At 42.0% G+C, this 20,282-nt stretch overlaps 1 protein-coding gene and 1 long non-coding RNA gene across 2 annotated transcripts in view; both read left to right on the top strand.

The window, feature by feature from the left end:
* TMEM132D (transmembrane protein 132D) overlaps positions 1 to 20,282 on the top strand; it is an 832,282-nt gene that overhangs the window by 46,281 nt on the left and 765,719 nt on the right. The window lies entirely within an intron of this gene.
* On the top strand, positions 63 to 3,092 carry LOC112634705. The gene is made up of 2 exons (XR_003121809.1): positions 63 to 442; positions 1,510 to 3,092. It is a non-coding gene; the product is annotated as an uncharacterized LOC112634705 (long non-coding RNA).

The raw sequence follows: 20,282 nt of genomic DNA, 5'->3' as shown, positions 1-20,282 counted from the left end.
TCAGCATTAATCTGGGGGAGGGGCATAAACATTCAGTCCGTTGCAAATTCCATGTGGGCAAACAAAGCAGGTCCAAGGTTGCTGGATGGTGCCTTCTGAAAAGTCATCTGGTAGACCCAAGGCTGTTTCAGAAAGGCAGCGCAGTCAGGAGTGAGGGAGTCTCCAGCCAGATGGCTCGGCTCAGATCCCAGCCCTGGTGCTTGCTAGCTGTGTGAAGATGAGCTGGGATTTTATCTGTGTCTCATTTCCATATCTTTAAAATGGGTGCTAGCACAACACCTACCTCATCCACTTAGGAGGAGCTGATGAGTATCAATGATCCAGAGAGTTCCTGGCCCGCAGCTGGCACATAGTCCACGTTCCTGTCAGACAGTGGGAGAAAAGAGTTTCGTCATTCTCCTGGTGGGCCGTTCTCACTGCAGTGTTGCTTTTGTTCCACGAGGTCAGTTTTTTCTCACTCTTTCATGAGACTATTTTTAGAAAACTCAATCCATTTCAGTGCTTTTCCCGAAGGACTGTGGGGAGTTGTGGGGAATGATTTTCTCGCCCCACTTGGTGATCAGGGCTTGACATCCCACTCGTGAGCATTGACTGTGTGCAGAGTTCTGGGGCTGAATCCTGCTCCTCTGAGTTCCTTGGCCTGTGACATTGGCCCCGTGTCGCATTTCCTTTTCTGTCAAATGAGGTGATGGTCAAGCCTGCCTCAGAGGTTGGGGTGATAATTTCTTTTTTTTTTTTTTTTTTTTTTTTGAGACGGAGTCTCGCTCTGTCGCCCAGGCTGGAGTGCAGTGGCCGGATCTCAGCTCACTGCAAGCTCCGCCTCCCGGGTTTACGCCATTCTCCTGCCTCAGCCTCCCGAGTAGCTGGGACTACAGGCGCCCGCCACCTCGCCCGGCTAGTTTTTTGTATTTTTTAGTAGAGACAGGGTTTCACCGTGTTAGCCAGGATGGTCTCGATCTCCTGACCTCGTGATCCGCCCGTCTCGGCCTCCCAAAGTGCTGGGATTACAGGCTTGAGCCACCGCGCCCGGCCGGGGTGATAATTTCAAGAGTGAAATTTGGAGACAGCTAAGGACAGTGCTGGGACATAGTAAAAGTTCAGTGATAGCTGAACGTTTTGTGTCCCCAGGGACCGCTGTTTAAGCCTTAACCACCTCCTGCTTTATTCCCCACATTAAGCATTGTGCGCTCAGAACAGTCAGTGACGTAACATGGGAAATGGGGGGTAAAAGTGACAAGGACTGCCGTGGGCATCAGTAGAATCCCCGCCTCGAGTTACCGAAGAGGAAACGGAGGCCCATCCCCACGACGTGGCTTTTCTTTGCATTATTGCGTTGCTTTTCCACCTGCCCGGGACTCTGATCCAGCACTCTGTTATGTGGAAACTTCTGTGTGTTTCTTGACTTGCAGTAGGTTCAGTCCTGTTGCATGTGGAGGATGCAGTGGAGTTGTGTGGCGAGTGTATTCCAGTAAACTTACGAACCAAATCTAAGACTCCCCTCTTCCCCAGGACACATCCTCCATTCCCTGGAAAATGCAACTCCTGAGGAAACTGAGTCCAGTGATCAGAGACATTGGCATTTGGAGGGGACCCACTGATAATTGCCACCTGCACAGGAGCGCTCTTCCGTAACTCCTCGGAGAGCATGTGGGCGGCTACAAATGCAGATCCAGCTCAGCCAGGACCTCCCGTGTGCCGAGTGTCATGGGATTCATGCTTTCAAACCATCGGTTCTGGTTAAGACTCATATAATGAAACAGATGGGTTCACAAGATTTTAGTTTACATGGGAAGAAGCTTTAGACTAAAGCAGAGGGAAGTAAACTTACAGGCAAGCAGGAAGGCTTGAAGGCTGGAGTGTTCTTGGAGGCTCTCGGCTGGGTGCAGGCTGACCTTGGGTGAGAGCCCTCGCTCATTGCCCCATGGCGCTGTCCTTCCCGTGGGTTCAAACACCCCCTTGTTCCTGGTCAATATCCTCTGCGCTTCTCTTTGGGGATTTAGGACACCACGGCATTCTCCTCATTGTCCAAGGAAACCATTCTCCTCATCTAGAAACACCATCAACTTCTGAAGTTAAATTGAGACCAGATTGGATTCTGCACGTCAGTCTCTCCCCTTTCCCTCTGTGACTGTGGACTCTGGGAGGGTTAGAGGGAGGTGGTGCCAACGGCAAAGACACGCGCTAATGGGGCGGCTTTTCCACAGGCCTTTCTGAAGCTGGGACTGGGTCTCAGATCTTTCTTCAGACCTGAGGGATGTTGAGTGGAGAATGTTTGCATCCATCAGTCTTCCATCATGTTACACTGGAGTTTCGTGGCAGTGACGTGAATTAAGGAGTAGTATTTTAGATTTGATATTTTATTGCTGCATAATTTATTATAATTTTTAGTGGTCAATCTCAGCATCCTGATTCAGCTTCAGAAAAGTTTGGAGCATCTCCCGAAGAATGAGGAATGATTAGCCTACCACAGAATCTTCTTTTGGAGGCACAGTGAAAAGCACATAAAACACACATGACAGTTTATGACTTACTATAAAGCACTCCCTTGTATAAGCATGATGCAGTGTCATGAATGAAACCTTGTCCTCACCCCTCGATGTTCTGCTTTCAAGATACCACTCCTTCCCCATCTCCAGAGATCACCCCTGATCTGACTGCCATGGGACTCTCTAAATACACAGTAGGCTTGACACCCATTCATTTCTAGTCTTTACAAAGAATTGGTTGTGCATTGTTTTTTGTTTTTCTTTCTTTTTTTTTTCAGATGGGGTCTTGCTCTGTTGCCCAGGCTGGAGCGCAGCAGTGTGATCACAGCTCACTTCAGCCTCAACCTACCGGGCTCAAGCACTCCCCCCACTTCAACCTTATGAGCAGCTGTGACTACAGGCGTGCATCACCAAGCCCAGCTCATTTTTGTATTTTTTGTAGAGACAGGGTTTTGCCATGTTACCCAGGCTGGTCTCAAACTCCTAGGCTTGAGTGATCTGCCCACCTTGGCCTCCCAAAGTGCTGGTATTACAGGTGTGAGCCATTGCACCTGGCCTTGGTTGTGTACTTCTATGGATAAAAATATATACACTCAGCAAATAAAATAAAACTTGTATCTTCTTCTGCATCCTCTCTCCCTGTCCCCAGACCCTAGAGGTAACAGCTCTTAGGAATTTGGTACAGTGTTTTCAGGCTTTACACATTTGCACAAGGCTTTTGTGTGAGGTTGTGCAGGTTGTGGGTGGCGCGACTTCAGTTGATGGCATCCACATAAACCAGGGGCTGCAAGCTGTGGCTCGAGGGTCAAGCCCAGCCTGTGCCACCTGTTCTTGTATGTTCTGTGAGTTTAAAATCTTTACATTTTTTAAACGGTTAAAAAGTCAAAATAAGGTTTTACGATGTGAAAGTTGCACAAAATTCCAATTATGGTGGCCAAACACAAAGTTTTATTAAAGTCTAGCCATACTCATACATTGGTGGCAGAATTGAGTAGTTGTGGCAAAGACCCTATGAGTCACAAAGCCTAAAATATTGACTCTCTGGCCCTTTATGGAAAGTTTGCTGGCCCCTGACATAGACTGTGATGCAGGCATCTCCCTTGGAGGTTTACAGTGCACAGCATGCACCGCTGTAGGGAAGCAGTGCTGTGAACATGGGCACACACATCACTTAAAAATAAAACAGTGTTAATGTACTGTAATTCATTGTATTACTGCTAACACTTTGGTTGCCTTGAATTTTTCACTATTACAAATCATGCTGCAGTAAACATTCTTGTACTTTTGTACAGCCCTTCGCATGTCACTGAAGTTCCAATTATCTCCAACCGAGAGCAGTGTTAATGCTGGCGTGTGTACAATTTAATCAACAATGTGGCAACTTGTGGTAAATGAACAATTTTTCAATTTAATATTTATTATCGTAGCCTGCGAGAAGGAAATCTGTTCTGACTGGTTTAAAAGAGTTTCTATAATGAGCTAGGAGATTTAAAAATTCTAAATGTGAAAAGCAAGTCAACTAATTTCCAAATAATTGGGAAACTGTTCAGCATAAAGAAAATGTAGTTTTCGTGTGCTCAGATTGGCTGTATATGCAAATTTGATGCTGATTAACTTTCTAGAAGTCAGTTTTCCCTGTGGATACTAACATCTACCTGACTACATCTGTGCTAGATATTTGGAGAGAAGCATTCAGAATGAAAACTGTATTTTCCGAGCTAATATTTGCATGAATATTGAGATGTTGTTCCCTTTGTGAAGTAAACATTGACCTCAGTTTCACCTTTATTTCTGTGCTCTGATCCCCACACACCAGTAACTGCTGATGACTGGGTGTTCCTCCTGGTGGAATCTGCTGGAACCAATAAAAAATGCCTGGCTGCTGTTATTTTTGGGGAGCTTTTTCTTTCAAAGGAATCTAATTAAGAAAAGTCTTTATTTTGTGTCCTTGCATGGAAAAGTCCCCCCCAGTGTGTGTGGCATTTGCATAAATATGAATAAATCATCACTGGTAACAATTAAAAGCATTTGTGCTAAACATGTAGCCTCAGCTTGTCCTTTTACTGGAACATGCTGGTGGATTTCTGATCGAATGTTGCCAATTTCTGATCTTTATTCAACTCTAGGAAGTATTGTAGAAAACGTCCTGATTCCTACAGAAGACATACGTATAAAATACCCTGTCCATACCCAGACCCCTGCAAGCAAACAAACCAAAGCAAGATAATGTTAACAACAATGGGAACCAACCCTTACCCACCCCGATGCCCTTGAAATGTGCATTGCATACTTACAGGAATCTTGATGTCGCCTTTGGTGATATTTTTGCCCCACCCACATCCCCTTAACATGTTTCATCTTTGCATGGCCAAGTTTCCCGTGAGCTTGGAAATAAGTGCCTGATGCACATCCGCCATGGGGGCAGGCCTGGCCCCAGTGAAAGATATGTTTATTAAAGGGCTCAGAGTTGAATTATGACTTGGGGGCCCTGTGGAGTGTTCACCCAGAGCTGGAAAGAACTCCTGTAGCTCCTTCCTCCTGTCTGTGAGTCACGTGTTCCTCGTCCTTCCAGATTGGAGCTTTGCAAAAATCAATGTGAGCACAGGAGACATAGAGGAGGGAGGGAGAGAGAGAGAGAGAGAGAGAGAGAGATCCACCACTTCTTTCTGACTTGGGCCTTTCACTTCCTCAGCTCTCACACAAAATACCTTCAAAAAGAAGCTAGGTCTAGGATCATGGTTTTCAAATCTACAAATATATGGGAATTCCACACTTCAGTGGAGGCTCTTACCAAATAGAAGACTATTGCTATATGCGTGAGCATTTTTCTCTTGCTGTTAAGAACTTACACAAATATCCCCATCCATTTGACAAGACAGGCAGGGTGAGGTGGTGTGGAATAGCGCGAAGCCCCTGGGTTTATTCAGGGGTCACGCAGCACCAAGATAAAACCTTGGCTCTGGTATTTATTATTGTTTAATCTGAACATTTTCTGACTCAGCTCCCTTATCTGTGTAATTGTGTATACTGATATCATAATTTATAGGACTGTTGCAAGATTCAGAGGAGAGAATGTTTGTGCAATGCATACCGCATTGCCTGGCAGGGAGCTGGCCTCGGTAAAGCTCAGTTCTTTCCCTGCACTTTCATTCCCCTGCTTTCCTCACCAGCAACAGTCATGGAGTGACCAGTTAGCTTTTGTAAATGATGAAGCCATATCCCTTTTTTGGTGGGAATGTCAATGGTATTGCAATTTAATAATTGTGTGGTATAAATAGTCATCTATAGCTGTGTTCACATGACTCTAGCAGATTCAAATTCAATTATTATATATAAAGGAATTCGATTTTTGTGAAGTCAGAGCAAACTGCATCTCAAGGTTTTTATTTTCAGTTTTGGATTGATGACTCAAACTAAGCGGGGAGATTTGCTTTTTCCCCTAGAGAAACAGAAGTATGGTTTATGCTGGTATTTTTTGGTATTTAGGTATATATTTTAGAAAAGCTTGCTTATGTTCTTAAAAATGTTTTAAAAAGCAGCATATTTATATAGAGAGACATCAAAATGGAATACACTTGGGTTTGCGAAATGACAGTTGATTAAACATGACTAGACCACTGTTGAAGCTCTGAGATGTCCCTTTGTAAAAGTGGAGACTGGAAAACCAGGGATGCTTAAGGTCTAACTGGTTGCATTATAAACTCTTGTCCATGACCACATAGAACATGTTTTTCTCTGGAACATTTCTCCTTAATTACTAAGCCCCTACTCCAGTCTTGGGAGTGAATGAATATTCCAGCCTTAAAATGATAATTTGCAATTCTACGAGAGGCAGGAGGGGAAATACACTTGGCTGGGATGAGGCAAGAGGATGTGAACAGGAACAGTGGGATGAAGTTGAGGGAAGCAAAGAGGAAGATGAGTAGGACAGATAGTGGTGATAGAAGAATTCACTTCTTCACGTGGCTGTCCCTCCCACTTCAAGGATGTGTTGACTCACATGTGCTGATGGGACCTTAACATCTCATTGGTTTCAACTCAAGATATTCTAAGAATCAATCTTTGGGAGTAACTAAAATGATCCCTCAAAATTATTTTGAATTTTCGTGATTTATGAAATTGAGAAACAGGAGAAATTAAAGTAACTCATCAAAAAGACAAACTCAGTGAAAACACCAAAGTGCCCACATTTTCCTAAACAGAAACTATCTAATTTGCAAGTGACTATCCTACACCTCTACCCAGTACAGGATAGTCCTTGCTAAGAGTCATGTAGACCATTTTACCTTCTTGATACCATTTTCTACTTTTTCCCCCATTGGAAAATGAGTCTTTTTGATGTTCAGATTTTTTAAGTGCTAGGACCAACCTACCCAAACAAGGCATTTTTATCTCAAGACTAAGCTGAAGCGTTCCTGTACTGGGAGACAGTTCTCGTTATCTATTGAAGAACAAAAATTGTCACTTCTGTGTCCCAATTCCTTCATGTTTCATTTCAGGACAGATCCTTTAGGGATGATATGCACTTGAAATCTTTACAGAATCGCTGTGATGGTTTCCAAAGGAACCATTAGGAAATGATTTTGGAGTATTTTATGGGCAAAAAACCGCAATTACTTTTGCACCAACCTAATAGATGTCAGAGACAAAGGATGCACCCTTGGTTCAGAGAGGAAATCCTGCTGGAATAAATCGCCATGCTCAGCATCCAGAGGGGATTCAACTCTCACTTATTTGAGTTAATTGAACAGATCAATCAACACATTATGCAAAATCATTGCTAAACTACAACTTACATAGAGCGCTTTTAATTTGAGCAGACACACCCCCATTTCAGGTTCTTGGAGCTGATGAGTTCGGCTGTGTCACTCTGCTTGGAGTCCCTAACACTATTGCGGCCAGGTGGTGGATGTGGCTGGGGTCCTCTGAAGGCTACCCCATCCATGTCGGGTAGCTTCTCCCATGGCTACCTTGGGATTCCTCATTGCATGAGTTTTAGGGTTGTCAGACTTCTTGCACGGCATCTCTTTTGTTTCCGGGGCAAGTATTCCAGAAGACAGGAAGTGGAAGCTGCCAGTCTCTAAGGCTTGAGCCAGGAGACTAGCAGAATGTCACTTCAGTCCCGTTCTGCAGGCAGGTCAAAGCCGTCACAGAGCAAGGACGTAGACCTCACCCCCGGATTAGAAGAGTGTCATATATCTGTACTCCACTACAGCATAGAAAAGCAGTGAGTGTTCCTAATATTTGGAAATGCCTTTTGAGCCGATGCCTTAGTGGATTTTAAGCCATGGCCAAGGGTGAACAGAGCTGACGGGAGCTGTGAAAAGCAGTGAGTGTTCCTAATATTTGGAAATGCCTTTTGAGCCGATGCCTTAGTTGATTTTAAGCCATGGCCAAGGGTGAACAAAGCTGATGGGAGCTGTTGGAAGCCCCTCAGACATGGGAAGACTAAAATTGAAGTTCAAGGCTACCACAGCAGCCAAGACTGAGGGTAAGAACCTGGAGAAGAGGAAAAAGCCTCAGAATGATTCCAGCATTTTGCACCACTGTTTCTCTTGAAACATTTCCACATTTCCAATTAATCACAGCAGACAAAAGGCTGGGGAATTGAACAGAAAGTGCCAGCTAAGAGGCCGAGGAGGTAAGCAACAGCTCATAATAATGTTGACCTAGAGAGACAAAAATGAAGTTCAGGACCTGCCCAGGAGGATGGGCCAGTCAACATTCGGGCTCTTGGTTGCAGTTCCCAAACAGCCAGAAGCCTGGAACACGAGTGAACCAGAAATAATTAATCCTCACTGAAACTCAACATCTACTTTGAAATAGTTCAATCACAGCCTGGATTAAGAATCTCTCCTCTTACTCTATTGCCTGCTTGCAACAAAATAAATTCTCTCTGGGGTAAATTAACGTAATCCACAGTATTTATAATTTTTCATATACATTGTCTGGCGTCCAGTGAAAAATTTCCCAGGCATACCAGAAATTAAGGCCAAGGGAGGGGGGGGCAGAAATTGACTCATGGAGGATCCAGATACTGGAATTTTCATAGTGGATTTAAAAATAACTATAATAAATCAATAAAAGGAAACATGACAAGATTAGCAGGAAATTAAAATATATACAGAGAATCAAAAATTCTAGAACCAAATAATAGAATAACCAAAATTAAAAATATGATACTTTGGCTTGTGAGAATTTTAGAATTAGTGAACTGGAATAGAGGTCAGGAGAAAATATTCTGAAGAGCAAATATGAAAGAGAGAAACAGAATTTTCCAAAGCTAGTGAGCAACATCAAGCCACAGATTCAAGAAGTGATATGATGTCCAACCAGAATTACTATAAAGGAAATCACACCTGGGTATATCATAATGGATTTGCTAAAAAGAGGAACATGACAATTAACTTATAAGAAGCAACAATAAGATTAAAGTTGACTTTTCAACAGAAATAATGACATTCAGAAGACAATGGAGTGATGTTTTTAAGATGCAGAGAACCCAAGGACCTAGAATTCTATATATAGAAAATATATTCTTCAAAAATGAAGACTAAATAATAGTATTTTTGAAAAACCAACCAGAAAGACTTTGACACAGCCTTCAGTGAAAGAGATGCTAAAGTCATTTTCAAATAGAAGGAGAACCAGCTCTAAAGCAAGCATGCAAATGCAGGAATGAATGAAAGGCTGTAATAAGTGCATGGGTCATTAAATGAAAATTGATCACACAGAGTAATAATTAGATGAACTTAGGTCAGTCTGAGGTAGGAGGTGAGATTTGACTCCAAAGGTGGGGCTTAGGCTCTGGACCACATTGAAGACTACCTGAAACAGGGACAATGCAAAAGCACCTCCCCATAAGAAACGCCCACCAGTCCATGTCAGTTTATCATTGCCATGGCAACACCCAGAAGTTGCTTCTCCTTTCCATGGCAATGACCCAATGACCTGGAAGTTACTACTCTATTTCTAGAAACTTCTGCATAATTTGCCCTTAATTTGCATGTAATTAAAAGTGGGTATCAATACGACCACAGAACTGCCTCTGAACTGCTGCTCTGGGCACACGGCCTGTGGAGCAGCCCTGCTCTGCAAGGAGCAGGACCTCTGCTGCTGCTCTTCACTGCTGCTTCAGTAAAAGCTACCACCGATTCACCACTGAATTCTTTCCTAGGCAATGCCAAGAACCCTCCTGGGTTAAGCCCCAATTTGGGGGGCTCACCTGCCCTGGGTCAATTTGATTTGAATTTTACTGAATACTATTTATAATACAGTGATTTTGCTTTGAGAATCACTTTAATTTGGGTTAAATCTAATATGAACTTGTGACGAAATTTTGAGATAGACCTTACCAGAGGGGCAGCTGAGGGGCTTTTGTAGGATAATATTTAAACACAGTCAGTATCTCTAGAATTTCCATGTAGTAAGAGAAAGAGCAAGTATAGTGATTGCAAACGTGACCCTTCCCATCTCAGACATGTTTCATTCTTCAAAAAGGTTGTGAATGGTTTTGTTGTTTATTTCTGACTAATGTAAAACATGTTGCTCTTGATACCTCTAAAACAGCAGCACAAAGAAAGACATTCAGGTTTTCTCTGCCTTTAGAAGTTCCTCTTAGACTATGACATTTCTCAGGAACTTAAATCTGCATTTAAACATTCTTATAGGGAAGTGTTGTTTTGATTATTAGTTATCTCTGGGATATTAGCCACAAAACAGATTTACTCAGTATGCATATTTTAAATATATGCATCCATATATATTAATTTCATGTTTATTTCCCTTGAGTGCATATATTTTTCTTCTAGATATTGAAATAAAATGAATAAGGAAAGTACCTGATCTACCAGTTCTCTGTACACCAAAAGGTCAACTTCTCGTTTTGAAAACACGGGGAAAGGTAGCACTTTAATTATTTTACCAGCTAGCTCCATGGGAATTTGTTTGATCTCATTGCACTTGCATCAGAGGTAAAGGAAGTAGAAATGTCAGCTGATTATAGAGCATAATCATCACCAGATGTTTTGAAATCCCTCTTGTCTCATGAATAGATGACTCTATCCTTCCTTCAAATGGATGGTGCTTAGTGTGACCTCCACCACTCCAAGCCCAAATGGAAAGTGGATTTTATGACTCAAAATTCTATTGTGACTAGTTCATTAAGGACTGTGATTCAGCCCCTTGACAATGCAAAAAATGAGTTCTGGGACCATAGAAGGGAGAGCTTATGAATCTGTTGGAACTGAAAGCATTGATTTCACTATGTGGCCTTAAGACACCTGCTTATACTGAAGAAATTTCTCCAAGTGCAGCGTTGTTCTTCTCATTATTTAGAGGTGCATAAGGGCTCACAAGCTTTGCTCAGAAAGGCCAGCACTGCAAGGTTTGCTTTTAAACCTGATGAGCTTTGTCTGTTCAGATGAACATCAGTGAAATTGTTGGACTCTTTAATAGTGGTAAATAATCTCGCTAAACATTGGGATTACATTCGTCTTGGCAAGATACGTTACAAGAGAGATGAGGGATCCTGAGAGTAGAGGGGTAGGCATGAGACCTCATCTCACACACACTCCAGGTCCAGTGCCCACCTGGCACAGTGACTTGCAGGCTCACCTCTTCAAATTGTATGCTTCTCATGCAAGCTCTCTCTCCTTCCCCCTTCCCTCTGTTTTTAAGCATGTAAAGTTAAGTTGGCATAAGTTACTGTATTTCATTAAAAATAAGATGTCATAAGATTTATCCCCTCTTCAGATGTATTGAAATATGCAGGCTGGTATTGATCCAATGTAAGAATGCCTGTTCCATGGCACTTCATAAGTTCTTTTTATTTGTTGGTTTCCGAGACAGAGTCTCACTCTGCCACCCAGGCTGGAGTGCAGTGGCCTGATCATGGCTCACTGTAGCCTCAGCCTCCTGGGCTCAAGTGATCTTCCTGCCTCACCCTCCCGTGTAGCTGTAACTACAGGCACATACCACCATGCCCAACTAATTAAAATTTTTTTTTAATTTTTATATTTTAATTTTTTAAAATTTTAATTTACTATAGTGCCCAGGCTGGCCCTGAACTCGTGGACTCAGGCAATCCTTCCACCTCGGCCTCTCCAGGGGCTGGGATTATAAGCGGGAGGCATCATGCCTGGCCGCTTGATAAGTTCTGATAGGTTCAGGGAGAGGTCGGTTAGATGGTTGTGAAAGCGTCTTTCAATATCTGTTTTGTAGTGTGTCAGTAGTGGTTTTTTGTGTAGCTGGTATTTTTTTTGTTACAAATGTGATGTATTTGTATTATAGACTCTAAGACTGTGAAGTTCTCTTCCTGCCCATGCTCTTGTTTCCGCTCATACAAGGTCAGCACCTCTTGAGATTGTTTGCTCATTTTTGTTTCTGCAGGTTACTTTGATCCTTTTCCCTTTGATTGCATAAATAATCTGTCAATATCGTTTAGCATGTAGTGGTTTTCAATAAATCATTTTTGCGTTCTACATTCCATGTGTTTGATTTATGTCTTGTGATTCAATGCAATTACGATCACTTATGGGGTGGAATCATGTCATAAATTTGACGTGTTCTATATGAGTAAGAATATAGTAAATATTTGACAACGTATTTATAGATTAATATTTTAGATTTATCTTCTAATTAAGGCTTTCTGAAAATTCTTAATCTATTATTTGGTCATATTCTTTTTTTATTAAAATGTTTTTTTATTTTGGAAAATAGTAGTCTTATGTGGATTAATTATGTGGAGATTCTTCTTCAAAAAGTGGGTTCTATGGGCAAGTATATTGAAGAAATACTGTGAGAATTAATGTCTTATAGGCAGTACTATTTGTATAATATACTATGTTCATAACATTGTCAGAGATTTGTAAACTTAACTCATTTGTGTTTTACATTTTTTGCCATGTCTGGAACCAACAGTACTATTATTTGCTAAATGTTCTCTTTTGTAATGAGATACTTTTTCAATAACACAATATTTTATCATAAAAGTTTACATAACTAATATAAGTGGAAAGCCAGGATTATTTATGAAAAATAGAGGCTAAAAATTAAACACAACAAAAGCAAACAGGCTGACTCGTCTCTTAGTAGATACGGTGTCCTGTTCTGTCTCCACTAAAAGGGGAGATCGGCAATGCTGGGGGAAATTAAAGATGCACCAGCAGGAAGCAGAAATCTCTCCCTCGCCCCAAATCTCAGATCTTCGGGAGGTCAAGGCTGGAGGATTGCTTGAGCCCAGGAGTTCTAGACCCGCCTGGGCAACATGGTGAGACCCCATCTCCGCAGAAAATTAAAAAATCAGCTGGGCGTGGTGTCATGTGCCTGTAGTCCCAGCTACTCAGGAGTCTGAGGTAGGAGGACCGCTTGAGCCCAGGAGGCTGAGGCTGCAGTGAGATAAGATCACACTACTGCGCTTCAGCCTGGGAAACAGAGCAGGACTCTATCTCAAAACAAAAAATAAAACAAAGAGAAATATTTTTGCCCCAATGGCATCAATAGGATTGGCAAGAGATCGGAAAGAGAATAATTTCTTCAGAGAACGACCCAGTCCTATTTAATGCCAGTTTTTTAAACCACCTAAAATCTCTGTGTCTATCCCCAGGGTCTCCATCACTTCGAGAAAATGAGATGTTGCAATTGTGGAGTTAGACATCCAGGTTACAACACACGTGGGCTTAGAGCAGGGGCTGGCTCTTAGGAGACGCTCAACGACTATCAGCCATTACGATTATTTCTTAATGTTCTTATATATTAGTTTTATTTTTATTAAAGGGACCAGAACCCATGTTTTCAGTAGACTATTCCTGAGTTGATTGCTTTGGCATTTTGGGGAAAAGAGAGGACATTCTCATTTAAATACAATTAATATTTTAGCAGCGACGCATTCACCTTCACCACTTCCTCGTTGATTTCTCCATCTGTGCCTCTCACTTCACAAAACATCACTTTGCCTATTAAAAAAAGAGAACTTAGGGCAAAAGTTTAAGAAAGAGTTTAAATGAACATCCCAGGTAATATTAACATTTCAGGGCACCTCATTACTATTACAGAGGGAAGAAGGAAACACAGAAGCTAAAATTAACACACTTTTGGCAGAAGTTCATGGTTTTGAGAAAAAGTTTTTTTCTGAGCAGCCCTGGGACCAAGGGTTGATTAAACTGGGATTTCATCATCTCTCAGCCCTGAATGAATGAAATAAAAAGTCATTCAATCTAATTAGACAATCTTACGAGGGCTTCGAAGCAACCACCTATGGCAATTTCTTTTTTTTTTTTTCTTTTTTTAATCTTAAAAATAGATTTTTTCAGAATTATGTGAATCTTTTCTGTCTTCCTTTTGAGATTTGATACTCTCCAAGGGGGAAAAGAATAATTCAGAGCACGTTGAAAACGTTTGGTAACTACATTGTTGAGACTTTAAAAAAGTAGAATTATGTATGTACATGGGTGTGTGCATATGTCAAATACAGTATTTAATATGTAATGTGTTAACGCTGTGTGTTTATACATCTGCAGTGCCCAGATTTGATTATTTTTACATTTCATTGTGATAAAGTTGAATACAATTAATCTGTACTCTGCCAGATCTGTACATCTCCCAGTTCCGTAACCAAACAGCACACTCAGCTAATGGTTGTTCTTAAATTTAGTCATCATTGACAATAACAATTCTAGGTGATAATTATTAAGCATTTCATGCTTTCCTTATTAAGCTTTAACGCTCTATTAAGCACTAAGCAACCATTGCATTCGAGTGTTGTCGTATTGAATTGTTACAAGTCCCATGAGGCAGGGACCCTTGTTCCATGTTTTGAGTATTAGGAACTGCGGCACTAATGGCTTCAGAAGCTCGCTGGCATTGCCCAGGCCACCAGGGTCAAGCCGGAACACAGCCTGGAGTTGGCCTGTGAAGCGGGCGGCCTCACCGGGAGCCGCCTTGCTGGAGGAAGGCCTGAGGGCGGGCTGCGCAGCCCCCGTGCTGGGTTTTCCTTTCCGTGTGTGCATTCTCCAAGGTCTGGATTACCCGGAGGAATAAAAAATAGATATATAAATATTTTTAAAATTATAGAAACTTAAAACTGAAACATTTTATTTTCTCTAAGTATAATTCATTTTATGGATTGAAGTTGGAGAACGTTTGTATTTGATGTCTGCGGAACTGTTTACTGAGCGCTTACAATGAAAGGCCGCTGGACGGGTGCTCAAATGAAGGAATTCAACCCTGGGTGCCAGGGACTTGGCATAGGCACTTCCATGAATCCTCAGACAGCCTGGGAGGGGCGTCTTTCGGGCCGTAGTGGGGGAGGGGCCTGAAGTTCTGTGGGGGGTCAGTGCCCAAGGTCACTGGAAAGCCCGGCAGGTGTGCTCCATGCCTCAGCCCACACCTTGCACCACACCAGGTGTGGTCTGCAGAGGAAGAAGAGCCTCCGGGAGCGGCGGTCTCTCACCCAGGGAGTGTACAAGGAAAATAGAGCTTTGATTTATATGTAATTTATATTTTATCCTAAACACTTAAAAATTTGAGGTTATATTTTGTAATGTGCATAATATATTAGTACATTCATGGGGGTAATAATACACATATTTAGGGGTGTGTTAAAATAGTTTTTTTACTGATCGGGGGTGCATTTGAGTTTGGCAATGAGGAGTGTAGATGCCAGTGGGTGACACACTGCATGAACCCTGTGGGAGTCAGACACTCACGGACGTTCTGTGTGGAAGCTGGGTTTGATCAGTGCTCGCCTCACCTCCCAGTTGCCGCAGTCTTGGCTCTGCAGCGGGTGATGGCCTCAGACTTAACTGCACAGCACCCACGTGGTTCCTTTGGGTCTGGATCGCCTCTGTTGAAGCCCCTATTCTCTTTCCCTTCAGATCTTCCAAGTGACCTGCTGTGGACTGGCTCAGTGTTTGTAGAGTTTTCAATAGTGTGCTGTGACAGCTCTCCTTATATTCACATATGTTTTTAAAAATATGCTCAGTCTTTTTTTAAGGCATATTCCTAGAAGGGGAATTCCTGGGGCCAAGACTACCTACCTACTTTAAGAGTTTGAAGTTTAAGGCCAGGTACAGTGGCTCACTTCTATAATCTCAGCACTTTGAGAGGCTAAGGCAGGCAGATCACCTGAGGTCAGGAGTTCAAGACCAGCCTGGCCACCATGGTGAAACCCTGTCTCTACTAAGAATACAGAAATTAGGGCCAGGTGAGGTGGCTCACGCCTGTAATCCCAGCACTTTGGGAGGCCGAGGTGGGCGGATCACAAGGTCAGGAGTTCGAGACCAACTTGGCCAACATAGTGAAACCCCGTTTTTACTAAAAACACAAAAAATTAGCCAGGTGTAGTGGCACGCACCTGTAATTCTGGCTACTCGGGAGACCGAGACAGGAGGATTGCTTGAAGCTGGGAGTCGAAGGTTGCAGGGACTGAGATCACATCACTGCACTCCAGCCCGGGTGACAGTGTGAGATTCCGTCTCAAAAAAAAAAAAAAAAATTAGCCGGGCATGGTAGTGGACTTCTGTAATCCCAGCTACTCGGGAAGCTGAGGCAGGAGAATTGCTTGAAGCCAGTGGTGGAGGTGGCAGTGAGCTGAGATTGTACCACTGCACTCCAGTCTGGGCAACAGAGGAAGACTTCGTCTCAAAAAAAAAAAAAGTTTTAAGTTTAAAAGTTCCTATTCCAAACTGACCTCCAAAAAATGACAGTAGTTTATACTGCTAAATGGAATATAGCAGTGTGTGGAATATCAGTTATATTGTTCCCTTGCCAACAGTAAGTATTATAATTAAGGGGAAAAAAGAATATCTCATTATTCTTTTAATTTGCTTGTCTTTGATTACTAGTAGGTTAAATCGTTTTCTTGTTTGCCGCTGGCATTTTTTTCTTTGGAGAATCACTCTTTCCTATTCATATCCTATGAATACTATTTTTTAATGTTAGGGTATTTCTCTTTTTGATTACTTTCTAAGAGCTCATTCTGTATTCAAAATAACACTTGATCATATATGGCACAAATATTTTTTACCCAGTTTAACCAGCAGTTACAGAGCCACATCTGCATTAAGCCTGTCTTTTCTTACTCCTCTTTCCTTGGATTCAGTGGAAGGGCGGTGGGCAATCTAAAATCTAAGTAACTAAGAAATCAGATCTAGGGAAAAGTGCAATGCCTGAACTGGCCATTCTGACAGACAAAGTTTTATAAATGTTTTGTCTCTCTCCTTCCAGATAAGAAACCGTTGAATTCTCTCAAATTGCATCTAGACCATAAATGCAGTCTTTCAGATTTTTAGGAAGAGAGTTGGAAAGACGCTTTCTATTCTAGAGCATACGTTGGGCAGTCCTTTTTCCTTGATCGTACCTGGGTTGAGTGATTTAGGGAAGACAGTGTGGACATTCTGAGTTAATAGCAGCTTACCCATGGCTTTTAATCCTGATTTATGGTCATCCTTTAAAAAGACCAGAATCCAGTGTAGCAGTTTCTGTAATGGAGAGAGCAGCTCCTCATGAAAAGCACATTGAATGATCAAATTTTATTGGTGCATGAAAACGTCAGAGGTGAATATCCTTGTTTGGTGGGGCAGCTGTTTAGGCTCAGGTCTGGGTAGTTGCTTTATTTTTGTCTGAAGAGAGAAAGAAAAAAATAGATGTTTTGGATTACATTTTGTGTGTAATTATATATGACAGATGTATTAAATTAGCCATTCCAGGGTTTTTGGAAATCTGCCTCTAAACTGTAAATTTTATTTGACTTTTTCATTTGCAGGTGGCACGAAACCATTTCATGTATATTTCATGGGCTCCGGAGAGGCAGGAAGTCCAGGAACTATTGCGATGTTTTAGTTCATTCATTCTGAGAGAGACATGGGCGGGTGGTTGGGAAGTAAATCATCTGCGTTTATGTTTTGGGTTAAAAATATTAACAGCAGATCAAAGACATTGAAAGCAAGCTTTTCATTTGGTGGGGGGAAAATCACTATTAGAAAGGTCTGAGCAACTTTGGAGTGGGAATAAATTACTTCTCCTTGGTTTTCATCTTTTAAAGCATAAATGCTTCTGTTTGGAGAAGTTGCCTCATTGAGGAAGATAAAGGTGCTATTCTTTTTTGTGTAAGTGCATGTTTTTTGTTTGTATTTTGCCGGCAACTGTAGAAAGTTTTAAAAAGCAATTGTTTGTAAACTTAGCAACTTAACAAAATTCATCTGGACATGTGAATTTTGCACTGAGGTCTTCAGTACAGTCCTTTCTGCCTTGTAAATAGCACCGTGGACCTGTGTTTAGTTTCGGTATTTCCAGCGCCCATGAAAAGGGAATCTCCTTGATAATAAATTCTTTTAGGGAGATGTCAACAAAGAAAATTGTCACAAAATACTTTCCACAAACATGCATATTTCAAATAATGCAAGGAGTATCTATAAAAAAAAATCACTAGACTTGGGTAGCACATATGTTACTGCCTAGATTACATAATTATTTCTGGAATACATTCCTTTAAGTGGCAGTGGTCTCACACAGTGGTGTTTATTGACAACAAACATGTGTCATGGTTTCCATTTCCTAGAGAGTGTCTTTGAACCCAACTCCTTTCTCCTGTAGGTTAGGAATAGATTTCTTTTCTTTTTCATTTACATTTTCTTCTTTGCTTTGCAAAATTTGGAATCGATTAGAGGGATAGATTTGTTAATGATTTCCTTAATTAGTCTGTTAATGGCTAAAGTTACAATGTATTTTTTTAACAAGCTGTCCAAATCTTTAAGTTTGTAGAGATGTAAGTACCGTACAATAATCGTTGCCTCAGACTGCTGGATTTTAGTAACTGTGTGTGTAAATATCAACATACGCCCAGAGAGTCATTTTACTGCAGTAATTCATCTCTTTTTTGTGATTTTGGGGACCCTTTCTATGATTTAATGATTCATGGGAGATGTTTATTTTATGCACATAGAAGGAAGGTAGTGTCATTATGTTGTTATAGAAGCACTACTTTTACTTCATAAAGAGCTAATGTGTACATCTTTACATTTATGAAATGTAGCATGTACTTGGGTAATATGACATTCTCTCAGTTAGTATTCGGGAGTACACACACACACACACTCTCTGCATTCCTGGAGACACAAGCAATCCACTTAATTATCAGAATCATTTAGTTAACAAACACCAATTCTGTTGATTATAGGAAACACTGCATAGATATTGAGACTCAGCTGATGGAGAACTCTCTCTCCTGTCTGGAGAGGATGCTGAGATCACAAGGTCTCAGCTCCAAATGTCTGCAGAGGTCAGGGAGCACATTAGACCGGAGGATTAAGCCAGATGTGAAATGGTAGTTGGAGCAGACAGGGCTTTTTAAAGGATTTTTGCAAGATCTAACCATCCTTCCTTTGAGAGGCTCCATCACAGTCATATTAAACATGTGACATGCACTCACCCTCCATATGAAATATGACTAACAGGTAAATATATAACCATTCAATGGCAGTTGATGCATTGACACAGCTACATGAGTTGGGATTGTTAGGATGTGCTGGGTACTGGGACATCCCAGGACTTCACAGAGTTGTATTCCTCATTTCAGTTATATGTTTAGTACAAGACAGTGAAGTCCTGCTGCTCAGGGAACAGGCTGATGGAAGCTTGAGCATCTGGGAGTTGTACCATCTGTCCCAGGAGGGCTCCACACCTTCCCATGGTGGGGAAGAGAGCCCCTCGAGGGTCAGACTCAAGCTCTGAGGTGCTCCAGCAATGAAGAGGCTGGACCATTTCTGCTCAGAGTGTGTAGGAGCACAGCTGGTCCCAGGGACTCATCCCTGCAAGGCATTGGGAAAATATGGGAAGGCACGTGAGTATTAGGTGTGCCATAGATGTCCCTGCCCCGTTTAATCAAACAACTATACTATACATTTCAAGGATTTAGCATTTTTCCAACCAGCATAATAATTTTTCATATTACAGTCTTTTTTGCCCATGATTTTTTAAAACCTCATGCACAGGCTGGGTGTGGTAGCTCAAGCCTGTAATCCCAGCACTTTGGGAGGCCGAGGCAGGTGGACCGTTTGAGGTCAGGAGTTTGAGACTAGCCTGGACAACATGGCGAAACCTTGTCTCTACTAAAAATAAAAAAATTAGCTGGGCATGGTGGTGCTTGCTTGTAATCCCAGCTACTTGAGGGGCTGAGGCAGGAGGATCACTTGAACCTGGGAGGTTGAAGCTTCATTGAGCCAAGATCGCGCCACTGCACTTCAGCCTGGGTGACAAAGTGAGATCCTATCTCAAAACACAAACAAAAACGAACCCCCAAAACCCCAAAACCTCATGCACAGAAACTTGAATTAACCTCAGTTTGAGGACAGACTCTCATTAACCGCAGCAAAGCCCTTTCCTTTCTGTATTTTCTGCTTTTCCTGCATCTCCTTGCACTAGGGCCATTTCTCATCTCCCATGGGTGCCGATCCTAATGCCTTTGCCATCGAGCCTCAAATATCCCTGTGTCTTTGTAAACTAAAGACAGACGCCACGTGGGCATGTGTCTTAGTGCATATGGCTGATGTTACAGTCTATCCTGTCTTCCTTTTTTACCTGCTTCATTCAGTAAGCAAGTGTTTCCTAAGATCTGGGCACGTTGCTGTTTGTTCATCTCCCTTCTCTTCAATTCTCCATAGTATCCATCTTTATCAGTTCTTGTTCGGATACCAAAAAGCTCATAGATTCCATCCACTGTGCCCCAAGTTCCTGATGAGTAAAACGGCCCAACGTGCTGCCTGTGGGGAACAGAGCGTGTGCTTTCCACTTCAGATG

The sequence above is a fragment of the Theropithecus gelada genome, chromosome 11 (assembly GCF_003255815.1).
Source record: "Theropithecus gelada isolate Dixy chromosome 11, Tgel_1.0, whole genome shotgun sequence".
In the NCBI taxonomy this organism is placed as follows: domain Eukaryota; kingdom Metazoa; phylum Chordata; class Mammalia; order Primates; family Cercopithecidae; genus Theropithecus; species Theropithecus gelada.
This window is presented reverse-complemented; position numbering and strand designations above follow the sequence as displayed.